The sequence below is a fragment of the Seriola lalandi genome, unplaced genomic scaffold, assembly GCF_002814215.2.
Source record: "Seriola lalandi dorsalis isolate HSWRI2012SDOR001 ecotype SW California unplaced genomic scaffold, Sedor1 jcf7180002054929, whole genome shotgun sequence".
NCBI classification, from domain to species: domain Eukaryota; kingdom Metazoa; phylum Chordata; class Actinopteri; order Carangiformes; family Carangidae; genus Seriola; species Seriola lalandi.
Window position 1 is genome coordinate 1,204,677 of NW_019525481.1, and position 12,166 is coordinate 1,216,842.

Consider the following 12,166-nt stretch of genomic DNA (forward strand, 5'->3'; position numbering starts at 1 on the left):
AGCGACAGCGTGCACCTCGGAGGGTTACACACCGGCTGTGTACCTGGATCAAAACTAGAACATGCCTTATTGTGAATACTAAAAAAAAACTATATTTTTGTTGTTATTCTTCTCCTGTGTTTGTTTTAACTTTGAGTGACAACCTTCAGCAAGGAGAGCGTTTATTATCTGACTCTTACAATGTGGTTGGACTCTTGTCCTTTTGTATCTAATGCATTTGTACGATAAAATCTAACAATACTACATAATTTCTACAATTTCTTACTTTTCTATGTTAGAAAAAACAAACTTTTATAACTTTACATGTGTAAACAATACATCCAGAAAAGACCTTTTTCACTTCCCCGGATCCTTTCATTCATCATTACCTGAGTGAGGCCCGTGCTAGATCAATATGCACCCTGATTATGATTGATATGTGTCTCAGCTCCGCCCAAACAGCCAACAGTAACTCTAAATCGTTACATGGAACAGCGGATCTGCTTCCTTCCCTCTCTGTAATTTCAGACATTGATCAGTGTGAGAAACCTTTTTGTGAGAGAGTTTAGTGTCGTACTGTTAAAGAATTGCAGTGATTACTGCAGAAATAATGCAGAGCAGATGGTGATGGGAGACTTCTACACTGGTTGCCACTTATTGTAAAATGTAATGAGACTTGATGATGCCTTAATAAACAACCCAACCCCCCAAAAATGTAAAAATGTTTTGTGTTTTTAACACACACACACACACACACACACACTCAGTATTACAAACATATTTTGGCAAACACAAGTTTCTTTCATTCATCACAAAAACTTGCTCTATGGAGAGATTGTGCCTGTTTTAATTAAGCACAACAATTTAGGATGTGATTGTTTGGCACTGTGCTGAAATCAATTAACTGACGCCTGAAGAATGTACATATTTCAGTATGGGGTAAAGGCAGGTTAATTTACACCTCCAGCTGAGCCAAATTAATTCCAATGAAATTAAATGATTGCTATCTAAATGGAGGCTATGTCAAATTATTACTGGCTGAATTCAAATTCATTTTCTTTAAACTAAATAGCCAGAAATTAGTTTAATCTACAGTAAAAAAAAGAATCGTAAAACAACGGTCAAAGCTCTGGCAGCCATGGCTGCCAAGCAAAAACCGTAATATTAAAGTAAAATATCCTAATTTAAATAAAGTGTAAAAACTATAAATTTACAGAAAGTTTCATTAATATTTCTAGAGAAAAACTTATTTTACAGATTTTCCCCAAAATTATTATGATCAATATTGTAAAGTAAACTTTGACAGAGTAAAAAATACTGTGTAAAACAGAGTAAAATCATCTCAAACTTCAACTTGAAGTATTTGTGTTAATCTTTAAGTATGTAAAGTAATGTTAAAACCTGTAGAAGCACAATCTAATTACAATATTTAATGATTCAGATACATTTTTTTACATTTCTACATTCTGCTGTTGGAACAGCACACTGATATTAACTATAATGGCTGAGGACTATGTCCTCAGCCATTATAGGTCATTGGCATTATAGGTCATTATAGGTTAAATGAAAATAATTTCCAAAGCGTATGCATATTTGCATTTTGTCACAGTCCTCTTCTGCAGTCTCTGAGATTGGACAGATTCACAACACACACATTTCTCCCAGAAGCAAAGATGCATGTTTAGTCATTTTGCTGGTGAAAACATCTGCACACTGATTCACAGACGGTGCCAAAGTGTTAATATACTGTTGCAAACACTCAAATGTAAGTTGAATGTCTTCATTATAATATAGTTAATCACTGCAGTTAGAGTGGAACTGACATTAAAATGTCTTTTTTTTTTAAAGATATGGACATATACTGTATCTCTTGGTTTTCTTTTGATGTGTTTATTCCCACACAGAAATGTAATATATGACATGTCCCTATATCAAGAATGATGCCGCCATATCACCTATAAGAGGATATATTATTATCACATATATACATCTTCTGGATAAATGAAGATTTAGTTTATAACCCATAGTAAAATTACATTTATTAAAAATTTGTAACATATTGCAACCATATTTGTTAATATATATATTTATATATGCAAGTTTGTTAAAACAATGTACAAATCCTGTTTGTTTTTCTTATCAATGTTTATCTTTAATATTTACATATAATATCAACATATGATGTATATGATATGTATTATATAGGCTTTAGGATGGATATATATTTATGTAACATATACTGTATCTACAATATTTGTATGTCAATATATGAAATTGTTCCAATTTCTAACAGGTTCCATATGTAATTTTTACATATATTTACATTTATGTTTTTACTTCATATATTTCATATATGGGAATTCAATATATAAAATTATAATCACCGAAAACTTATTTCTGTATTTTTTGCCATTTTCATGCCCCCTACATTAGTGCTCTCCGGGGGGGGGGTGCGTTTGATTGCTGCGATATGTGGTTGTGCGCTAAGAATAGTTCATAATGATGCTACTTAAATCCCACACAGGCAGTTAACAAGCAGACTTGTTGAGATTGTCATTTCTATGTCTTGGCCAGATCTCCAGTTTGAGAGCTGCTTATGTATAATCCTTACAATCATGAGGTAATGTACAGAGTGCTGTGATTACAGGACGAGTGCAGGAGCTGAACATCTAGTGGGAACGTCACTTTGCCTTCATAAGTAGCTTTCGGTTTCCAGGAGAAAACTTGACAACGCAAAACTTCTTTTTATTCCTCCGCGTCGGCGACAGTCGGAGCTGGAGGCCATATTGTTTCCTGGTAGTCCCAGGATATCTCAGTAATGCCTTAACGGAGCTTCTTCAAATGCATTCACTATGACTCAATGATGAACTGATTGATTTTGGTGGCTAAAGGTCAAAAGTCAAAGTCACGGTGACCTCACAAAATGCGGTTTTAGCCTTGTGAACACGATATCTCCACAACGCCTTGAAGGAAATTTCTTCAAATTTGGTAAAAACATTCATTTCAACTCAAGGATGAACTGCTTACATTTTGGGGGTCAAAGGTCATGGTGACCCCAGAAAACACTTAACACTCAAGACACACAGAAATTATGACAAAATTTTACACAAATTATTATTATTTTATATGACTCTCGATAAACGGATGTGACCTGAAAGTAGTGTGAGTGCGGAGGGATAGACCACGAGGAGGTGATTTATAGTTTTTTATTTTATTAATTTTGAATGTTGTGAGAGGACAGGTGTCTTAAAGGAACAGTAGACGGTGGCATCGTGCGCATTGCCCTTTTTATCAACCATATTCATTCCAGTTATTGCATTTTATTTTCTTGTCTGGTGTTTTTTAAAGTGAAACGTTATTTCGTTTTCATGTATTTAATTAAGTGAATCTGAATGGTCGTTAGTACAGATAAAAAGTCTTGTTGTTTAATGTGTTTAATCCACAACACGTCAACGCTGATGATGGCTTATAACAAGAAGACAATTTATTTATTATTTTTCTGTCTTAAAGGAATATATATATTTTCAATTCACTTTCTTGCTTTCTTTCTTGTACAAAAAACTCCTGCAGAACAATTCTTTGTCCTGCACGACTGAAACATACGTCTTTGTACTTTCACAACATTCAGCTCGAGCCTTTAGCGCGTTAGCTTAGCTTAGAGACAAAGACTGGAGATAGAGGGGAAAAAGCTGCTCTGGCTCTTCCCAAACAAAATCTGCCTGTGAGCAACTCAAAAGCTCAACATGATCCACATGTTACATCTTGCTTGTTTAATCTGTACAAAAATGAAAGGTGTAGGTTTTGAGGTTGTGTGTTACTGGAGTGTATTTCACAAAATGTTAAAACATTCCTTTGAATCTCTAATGGCGTATAACCAATGCCATGTGGGCTTGTTGAAAAAGTAAATAAGGTCTTGTATGAATGTTTGAAGGCTTGCACAGGGCGGTGACACCCTCCAGTCTGAAGCACACTATGGAAGTTGACAGTGCTTCTCTGAGCAGCACCGGCCTCATATTGACAGTCGGCAGCTCCCCGACTCCCACCAGAGACTCAAAGATCAGACGCTAAATCCACAAATGCATGTATGTCTAGAATGTGTCTTATCTCAATGTGAAAAGGGGGTAAAAGAAATATGCACAATAGCTGCAATATGATCAGAGTTTATATTTCCCTAAATAAAAAGTGAGCAGGGTTCAAACTTCGGCTCTGCTCTGCTGTCTTTAATGCAGTGATGTTGCGTAATGATGTTATTTTCAGAGCAAAACTATTCTCTGACATGACTGAGATGAAAGGAATTTGTTTCAGTTTGTTCTTTTCTTCTCCATAGTGATCTTAATGAACAACATGTGATGGAATAAGCGTGCCAGTGTTTGGAATAAATCATCGACACTCAGATTCCCAGGTTTCACTTAATAACACAGGGGAGGTAGGAAGCGGTGGGATATGGAGGCGTCTGGTGTTTCAAAACCTGCCTCACTAATCCACAGAGACAAGTTCTGGTGAAAGAAGGAACAGCTTGAGCTCCAGTTTGGCAACAACTTTCAGAAATACACCTGGACAGCTACAGGCCACTCAGGAAATGCCGTCGTTTACGTCTCCATTATTGGTGAATTTGTGGCACACAGGAGGAACAGAGTCTCAAAAATTTACTGAAACGCCTGAATAATTGAAATGTCAGCTGTCAGCTTCAGCCTCGTCTCTTGCATCTACAATCATGTTGTGCTACTTGCAATTCCACGTTGCTCCCATCTCCACACACGATCTCTGGAGCTCAGCCGGAGTGACACCTCTCGTACCGAGGCGCTTCACCTCCGATTGCTCAGTTCGACGAATCCTGGTTGTTCCACACTTCGTCCATTTACAAATAATGGAAATCACTGAGCTCTTTGGAGCCGTCAATGCAGCAGAAATTGTTTTTGTGTCTTAGCCTCCACACAATCATGTGTCTGAGCTCTGCAGACAGGTGCCTCCACCTCATGCTCTGATCTGTACTACACAGGCGTGTGTCTCTCCGAATCATGTCCAAACATCTCAAAGATGATCAAGAGATACCTGAAGATACCTGAACTAAATTTCAAAGGATATCAAAGGATCTGAGTATCTATGTAAATGTGATATTTAAATTTTTCCTTTTTAATAAATTTGCAAAAATTGATGTATGGCATGTGCATTGTTAAATATGCCAGTGTGATGAAAACAAGATAATCACAATTTAAATCCATTAAAGAATAAGAAAAACATCACCAATAGTTTAAAGGAGCAGTTTATACAACATTTTGGGAACGACTATAATTCATTCTCCTGTGACTCGTTAGATGAGAGATTGACACCACTCTCATGTCTATGGAGCTGGAGCCAGGGGACAATTAGCTTAGCGTAGCATAAAGATGTGAAACAGGAGGAAAATGGCTTGGCCCCGCCCCTCAGCACCGGTAAAGCTTCAGCAGTGAGATGCAGTGTGATAGTAAGTGAGCTTCAGAGGTGTTGGTAGGTGTATTTTTGAACTTGAGACCAAGATATGCGCGACACTGGCAGCCACCCAGGGTGGCATCTTGTCGGGGGGCGGCATGGGTGGTTTGCGTGACTGGTTTTCTATCACTCATTTGAACCTCACGTCAATGATAATGTCACCATGTGGATCTCCTCTCTCACTCTCAATATACAACTATATACGTTAACACACGTTAAATGTCAATTGTTCAATTTAAAATGTGTGTGTCTTGTTTGAAGTGTGCTATAGTGTAGTAATAAGGTTCTTTAAGAGGCAAAAATATTTGTGAGATGAAGGATTTGAGCAATATTTTGATTCTGTTATTTGGAAATAGTGTGTACCTATATATGTATGTATGTATGTATATATACAATATATATATGTATATACACTATTTCTATTTCTTTACTATTCTTGTTACTTTAATTTGGTATAAATAAAGTAACAAAATATCAAATCGAACCAAATTTTGGTATTTATGATTGTGTATAATTTTGGTATTGGCTAGAACAGCCGCTGCTTGAGAGAACCAGGTTAGCTGTTTCCCCTTGCTGTCTTTATGCTAAGCTAAGCTAATCACCTCCATGCTTTTGCTTTGTAATTAACCCACAGAAATTAGAGGGTATACACATAATTGAACAAAACAATTGAGCATTAAGAGGAAATAAGAGTCTGAAGAGCAAGAGAGACAAGAGGGTGGAATAATAATGACAGAATTAAAGACCATTGTTAATGATAAAACACTGCGAACCACAGTTGATTGAGGAAACTATTTTCTTAGGAGGCAAAAAAAAAATAAGAGAAATGTGCAGGTGTGTTTAGAATAATTGAAAAATTCAATCTTAATTGGGCAAACTAAGTTTAGGGCAAGCCCACAGGGAATTCATTGAGTGAGCATGATATTCCCAAACGTATGCTAAACCAACATACTCTATGAGTGCGTGGGGGTGTGCGAAGGCATTGTTTTGCATTTTAAAAGTACACCTACAGCTCAGACTGTTGTGACATTAAAAGCGGGTTCCTGGGATGTGTTTAAAAGCTAACTCAATGGGATGTATGACAGTGAGACTGAGAAATGAGGCCAAACAGCAGGTTAACATTCTCCCTCTGTCACCGTCTCGCTGCACAGCTCGCTCGCTCGCTCGCTCTCGCTCGCTCTCCTGCTCTCTGCAGCTTATACATTACCCATGTGTCTGACAGGGTATTGTCTGTCAGTGATCTTTCCACACTGGTTGCCGCGGCTGTTGGGTCACTGGGGTGGATCTGAAAGGTCAACGTCCTCCTCTGACAGAGCCCGTTCCGGGAGAGATAAACAAATACGAAAAGGTTTCCAAATATACCGGCGAGACAGGGGAGTCGTATTTGCATAGACGGATAAAGAATACCGAAGCGCAGTGTACAAAATGAGCAGGGCGGTGCTATCAGTTATGCAAATTCAGACACCTGTAAACTTGTGGAACATGGCAATGGTATTCAAAGCATGACACATTCGCACAGCGTATAGTCCTATTCCCTTCAGGCACAGATGCCAGGTGGAGAACAGTTTGACTTTCACTCCGCTGACATTAAACTTTCACTTAACACGACCACATGAATATAAACACAGGTTATGATTGCAGAACTTTTTCCCTATAAAGGCTGAGATTAATCTCCTGGCTGAGTGTGAAATCATGCTGCGAAAGGCCATTAATAAATAAAATCATACAGGGGGAAGGAATTACCTGCAGCTTACTTTTGTAGTAGCCTTACCTTTTCAAAACAGAGGGACTTCAAGTGACGTGTTACCAGATAGGAGGGTGGAGCTGGTAGTTATGTAACGTCAGCATGGATAACAAAGTTTATTCATGTAGCACCATTCAGACACGAGGTGATTCAAAGAGACATGGAAATACATTAAAAATAAGACATTAATATATCATTAAGATTGCATTTAAAAACAATAAAAACACATTTGAATAAATAAAGTCATATCAAGAAAACAAGATCAATACGTAAGGATTAGAAGATGTGAGCTGAGGTCGTTGAGTCTCTGCCGACACGACACAAGATTAGAAAGATGTTATGTATGAAATTTATTGGCGAGCTGCAGCAAAAAGAGACGTTTTAAGATCACAGGTGTTCGGGAAGCTCGTCCCACAGGTGAGGAGCAGAGAAACTAAAAGCTTGCTCCACCTGGCTTGGTTTTGATTCTGGGAGTAAACCTGTCCCAGATGAACCTGAGGCGTTCTGGATGCTTCAAGGGCCCAAGTCCATTTAGTGCTTTAATGGACACGTAGGGTTTTAAAATCCATCCTTTGACACACAGGAAGCCAGAGCAGTGATTTAAGGACAGGTGTGATGTGCTGCACATAATAGGAAAAGGGAAGAAGTTTACTCAATCAAAGTAATTCAAATCAGCTGTGTGGGATTAGTACGGGTCTATAAGGTTATTGAATGATTGTGGTCGTGGCGAGAAGAAACCAAAGTTGAATGTCAGTAGGTAATGAGAGCTGACCTGCGGCCTCAGGTGTTAAAGTCCGATGTTTTGCTGACCCATCCATCAACCGTGACCTCCTGTCTGTGGCCTTCTTTGGCTCCGTGACAGTGTCACACTTGCTCTTTTTATTTTTTTTGCTATGACAGACGAGTCGTAAATTCCCAGTGTTTCTTAGGGTCACTGTCACTGACATAACACACACACACACACACACAACACCACACACACACACACACACACACACACACACACACAGCTGCTCGTTTTTATCAAGATAACAGGTAATCATGAGGGAAGATTTCAGTGTAAAAATATATATATAAATAATATATAAATAAAAGCAAAAAAGAAAATTCATGCTATGACAAAAATCAATACATTAAAGAAGCAGAGTGAAACCAAACAATTACATGACAAAAAAAAAAAAAAAGCACTTTAAAAAGAAATCTTCCTCAAGGCTCCCTGTCAGGTTTTTAAATTCTTCAGATGACACATGTCGATCCGGCACTTTTAAGTCTCTTTGTAGTGAGGTCCAACTTTTAGAGGCAGAGTATTTTTAAAGCTCTTTTATCTAACCGTGCATGGACTTAAGGCAAACAGATAATCACAAGTCCTGTGAATGTAGCATTATCCAGACTTTGGACAAGTATCGTTTTAAAGATATGAAAGAAACAGGGCCAAGAATTAATATATATATAGAATATATATATATATATATATATATATATATATATATATATATAAAACTTGCCCAATAGCGGCTCAACAAGGAGAGACAGAGAGTGCCAGACAGCTCTTGTATAAAAGGTACAGTGATAAGTGTTCTTTCAATTCAGTAAAAAGCTGTAAGGCGCATAATGAAGCCTAGCAGCCAAAGATAATGACTAAATGCTTTCATCATACCCATATAATCAATCAGGCATAAGGGACGATAACAGGGGAAAATGTCCTCTTTTTGTTCTGTCTGGACATCAGTGCATTAGTTTTACCTGCTTTCAGGTTTCAGGTGACACACAATGGAATTTTAACGAGGTGGGAGTCCAGCTACAGCTCGCTTCAGAGCAGGTGCCTGAGGCAGGTGTCAGCTTGTTGCAGACTAGATGATCACTTGGCCCATCTCCAGCCGCTTTGAGAGACGAGTGTCTCCGCGAGGGACACGAGCCAATGCGGACGGAGTCGCCCTGGAGCGACCGCATCTAATCGATGAGGAAACAGATCCCTGTATGGCCGTTTTGATAACATGCTGGTGTTCCAGGAACAGAGGTGCGACCAGAGACAGGTGAGAAAGGAAATGGCGCTCTTAGGCCCAATCCCATTACTCATTTTTACCCCTAACCCTTTCAACTGAGTTAAAAAGGGTAGTGGTTGAACTCTACCCCTACGAGATGGGACACCCCTATAAGAACACGATACGTCATCAGTAGTCTCCGACGGCTTTTACGTAAGCAGACGCAACGCATTTTTGCCAGAGATTCAACATGCTGTCAAAATGTGAAAATCCAGGACCAACACAATTCTTTCACAACTTCAACTTGCACACATCAATCGATCAATTGAAAAAGAAAAAAGAAAAAAAAACACTGCTATATTACCAGGTTATTGTTAGCGATGCTGTCGGCAGCCCTGACAGTTCGACTTGATATGGGAGCGGTAACGTTCAGCAAACTCGCTGGTGGATGTCAAAAGAGGGAGTGCAGCATTAAAATATGCCAAAATGTGGGATCGTCTAACACAAATCAGTAATAAAGATGTAACGATAACGTTAGCGAACGTTAGCGTTAGCTAGTAAGGGTTAGGAGTAGTTTTTTTTTGTGGCTTTTATGAAGAAGAGGGCCGTAATTCATTGAAACAACATCAAACTAAGACAATACAATGGTTTTCGCAAATTTTAAGTCTTTATTAGTGGAGAAATTTACATTTGTGAGTAACCATCTTGCCGGTGATTCGCAAGGCATTCTGGGAAATATCTCATAACACTCTGTTTGAAGGGTGCCCCTTACACTTCACCCTACCCCTCTATCTCAACAAGAATCGGGAAACCCTTAAACTTTCAAAACATCACACACAAATGTAGCCTACATATATTTCATATATGGAAATGTACATGTTACATTTGCGTATAAATTCATGGTAAATATTACAAATTATCGTGTAAAATGTACTTAAATTGCACTAAAAGGTGTTTAAAATAAACAAAACTAAAACAAAACCAGATCATGACCAATTCTTTGCCCCACAGTCATGAAATAAATATTTCTGGTTCTGGTTTCGTCGCTTTCTAACCGCAGAAGTTTTGAAGGACCTGTATGTGCAACCATGAATTAAAAGTTAAAACTTAAACAAAACTTGTTTCTTTGCTTGTTAAGACTATCACTATTATTATTATTATTTATCTGTTTTTGGAGGCAAAACAGAGAATATTACCAGACTGATATGATCTTGCACTGGGTTGATCAGATATTAAACTAGCAGCGAAAATCAGGCGTAAACTCACTCACACTGTATCTAGTGTTGCATTGTATTGTTGTTATGTTTTGACATGAACAAGCAATCATGACCACGCCCACTCAGGAGACAGGAAGTGTTTACCATTTCTTACCATTGCAGCTTGTAATGCGTAATTTTTTTGTTATAGAGTATCTTTGGTATGATGTGTGACATAACTCCAGTTCGGTGAATACCCCCCCCCCCCTTTACAGGACAATGAGGCAGAATAAAGGTGCAACATTCCTGGTGTAAAATGATGTTCGCCACTAGAGAAAAGGTCAAGTCAAATGTCAGGTGTGGGAGTCACGCTGCAAGTCTTTCAGGTTTCTGAATGAATTCATGTTCATTAATGACAGATGACTAGTTGTAGTGGAATTTAAGACTGTAGCCTCTATCATGACAAAGACGACAACTGGGGCTCGAAGACATAGATTAATGAGACAAGATATTAAACCTTATTATAGCTTAACAGGCACTTATCCAGTTTCTTGAGTTGAGTTAATAATTAACCACCTGCTGGCTGCAACTTCATATTCATCATACAGACATGAGAGTGGTATCTATCCTCTCAAAAAAGAAAATTAGCATAAATCTCAAAATGTCATACTCTTGCTCATCTAATCATCAAAGCCAGAATATAGCACATAAGGAGGAGGTTGGAGTGGTGGAGGGAGCTGAGGCAGCAAATGGCATTGGCATTGGTGTGTCAGCAGAGTCATAAAGCATGTGAATGCACCACTGACTATAAAGCACGAAGGAAACAGTGGCATGCTGCAGCTGTACACTCACGGATGTCTAAACCTGTAGTGATGAAGTTCTCCTTTTCACTCCACAGCTTAAATGCATCTTTCAGCTCATTGTTTTGGTTTTTATGGCCTGAAACTTTATTGTTCTGGTTCACTCTTAGCGCGCTCACGGCACAGTTATTTTGACCGCTGTTGAAAATCTGACTTCAGTCAAGTTCCAGGAAGGCGGGACTTAGCCCCTCAACCTATCAGGCCACACCTGAACTGATAAGGGGCCTGGATCAGGCCTTGCATAGCCTCTCCCCTTTGTTTGCTGTAGCACATGGAGTTGAATGTTATATTACTTGAAATTGTGTTTCCTGAAATTGACTGTGCTTCAGATGCATTATCTAAGTAAGTCCATAATTTTTTATGTAGTTATCGCTGCTTCTTTGTTTAGATTAAGTAAATTATTGCCATTTGTTATAATTGTTGCCATTCCATTGTTTGAGTAAAGTGCCTTGATTAGATTTAGTACCACTGATTATATTTTCATTTGTCTTCAAGCCAATAAACTCACCTGTAACAGTCAACTGCCAGCCTGAAGGGAATAACTGTTGAAAGGCTCTTCTCTGGTCCTCATACTTTGACTGGTGTGCAGATGCAGAAGATCTTTGGATAACCCAGCAATCACAAAGTGAAATTTCTACAACCACAGCAGTGAAAATACTCTTAGAAATCCACAGTCGGCTACCTGCCTAGCACCAAACAAAGTGAGTAACTAGCTCGGGAACATACCTCAGGAGTTAGTGGCGACAACAAAGCTGAAAGAAGCGTGAATATCAGACATACCTTCACTAGGACTCTAGAAATATGAGCCATAGTGAAAGCTAATGTTGCTACGTATATGCAAGATTTGTAAATACACAACTCTTTGCTAACAAGTTCACTACATCCACTTAAAAGATGATAATATGCCAGTGTGTTGTTTCCCCTGCCAGCATCAAG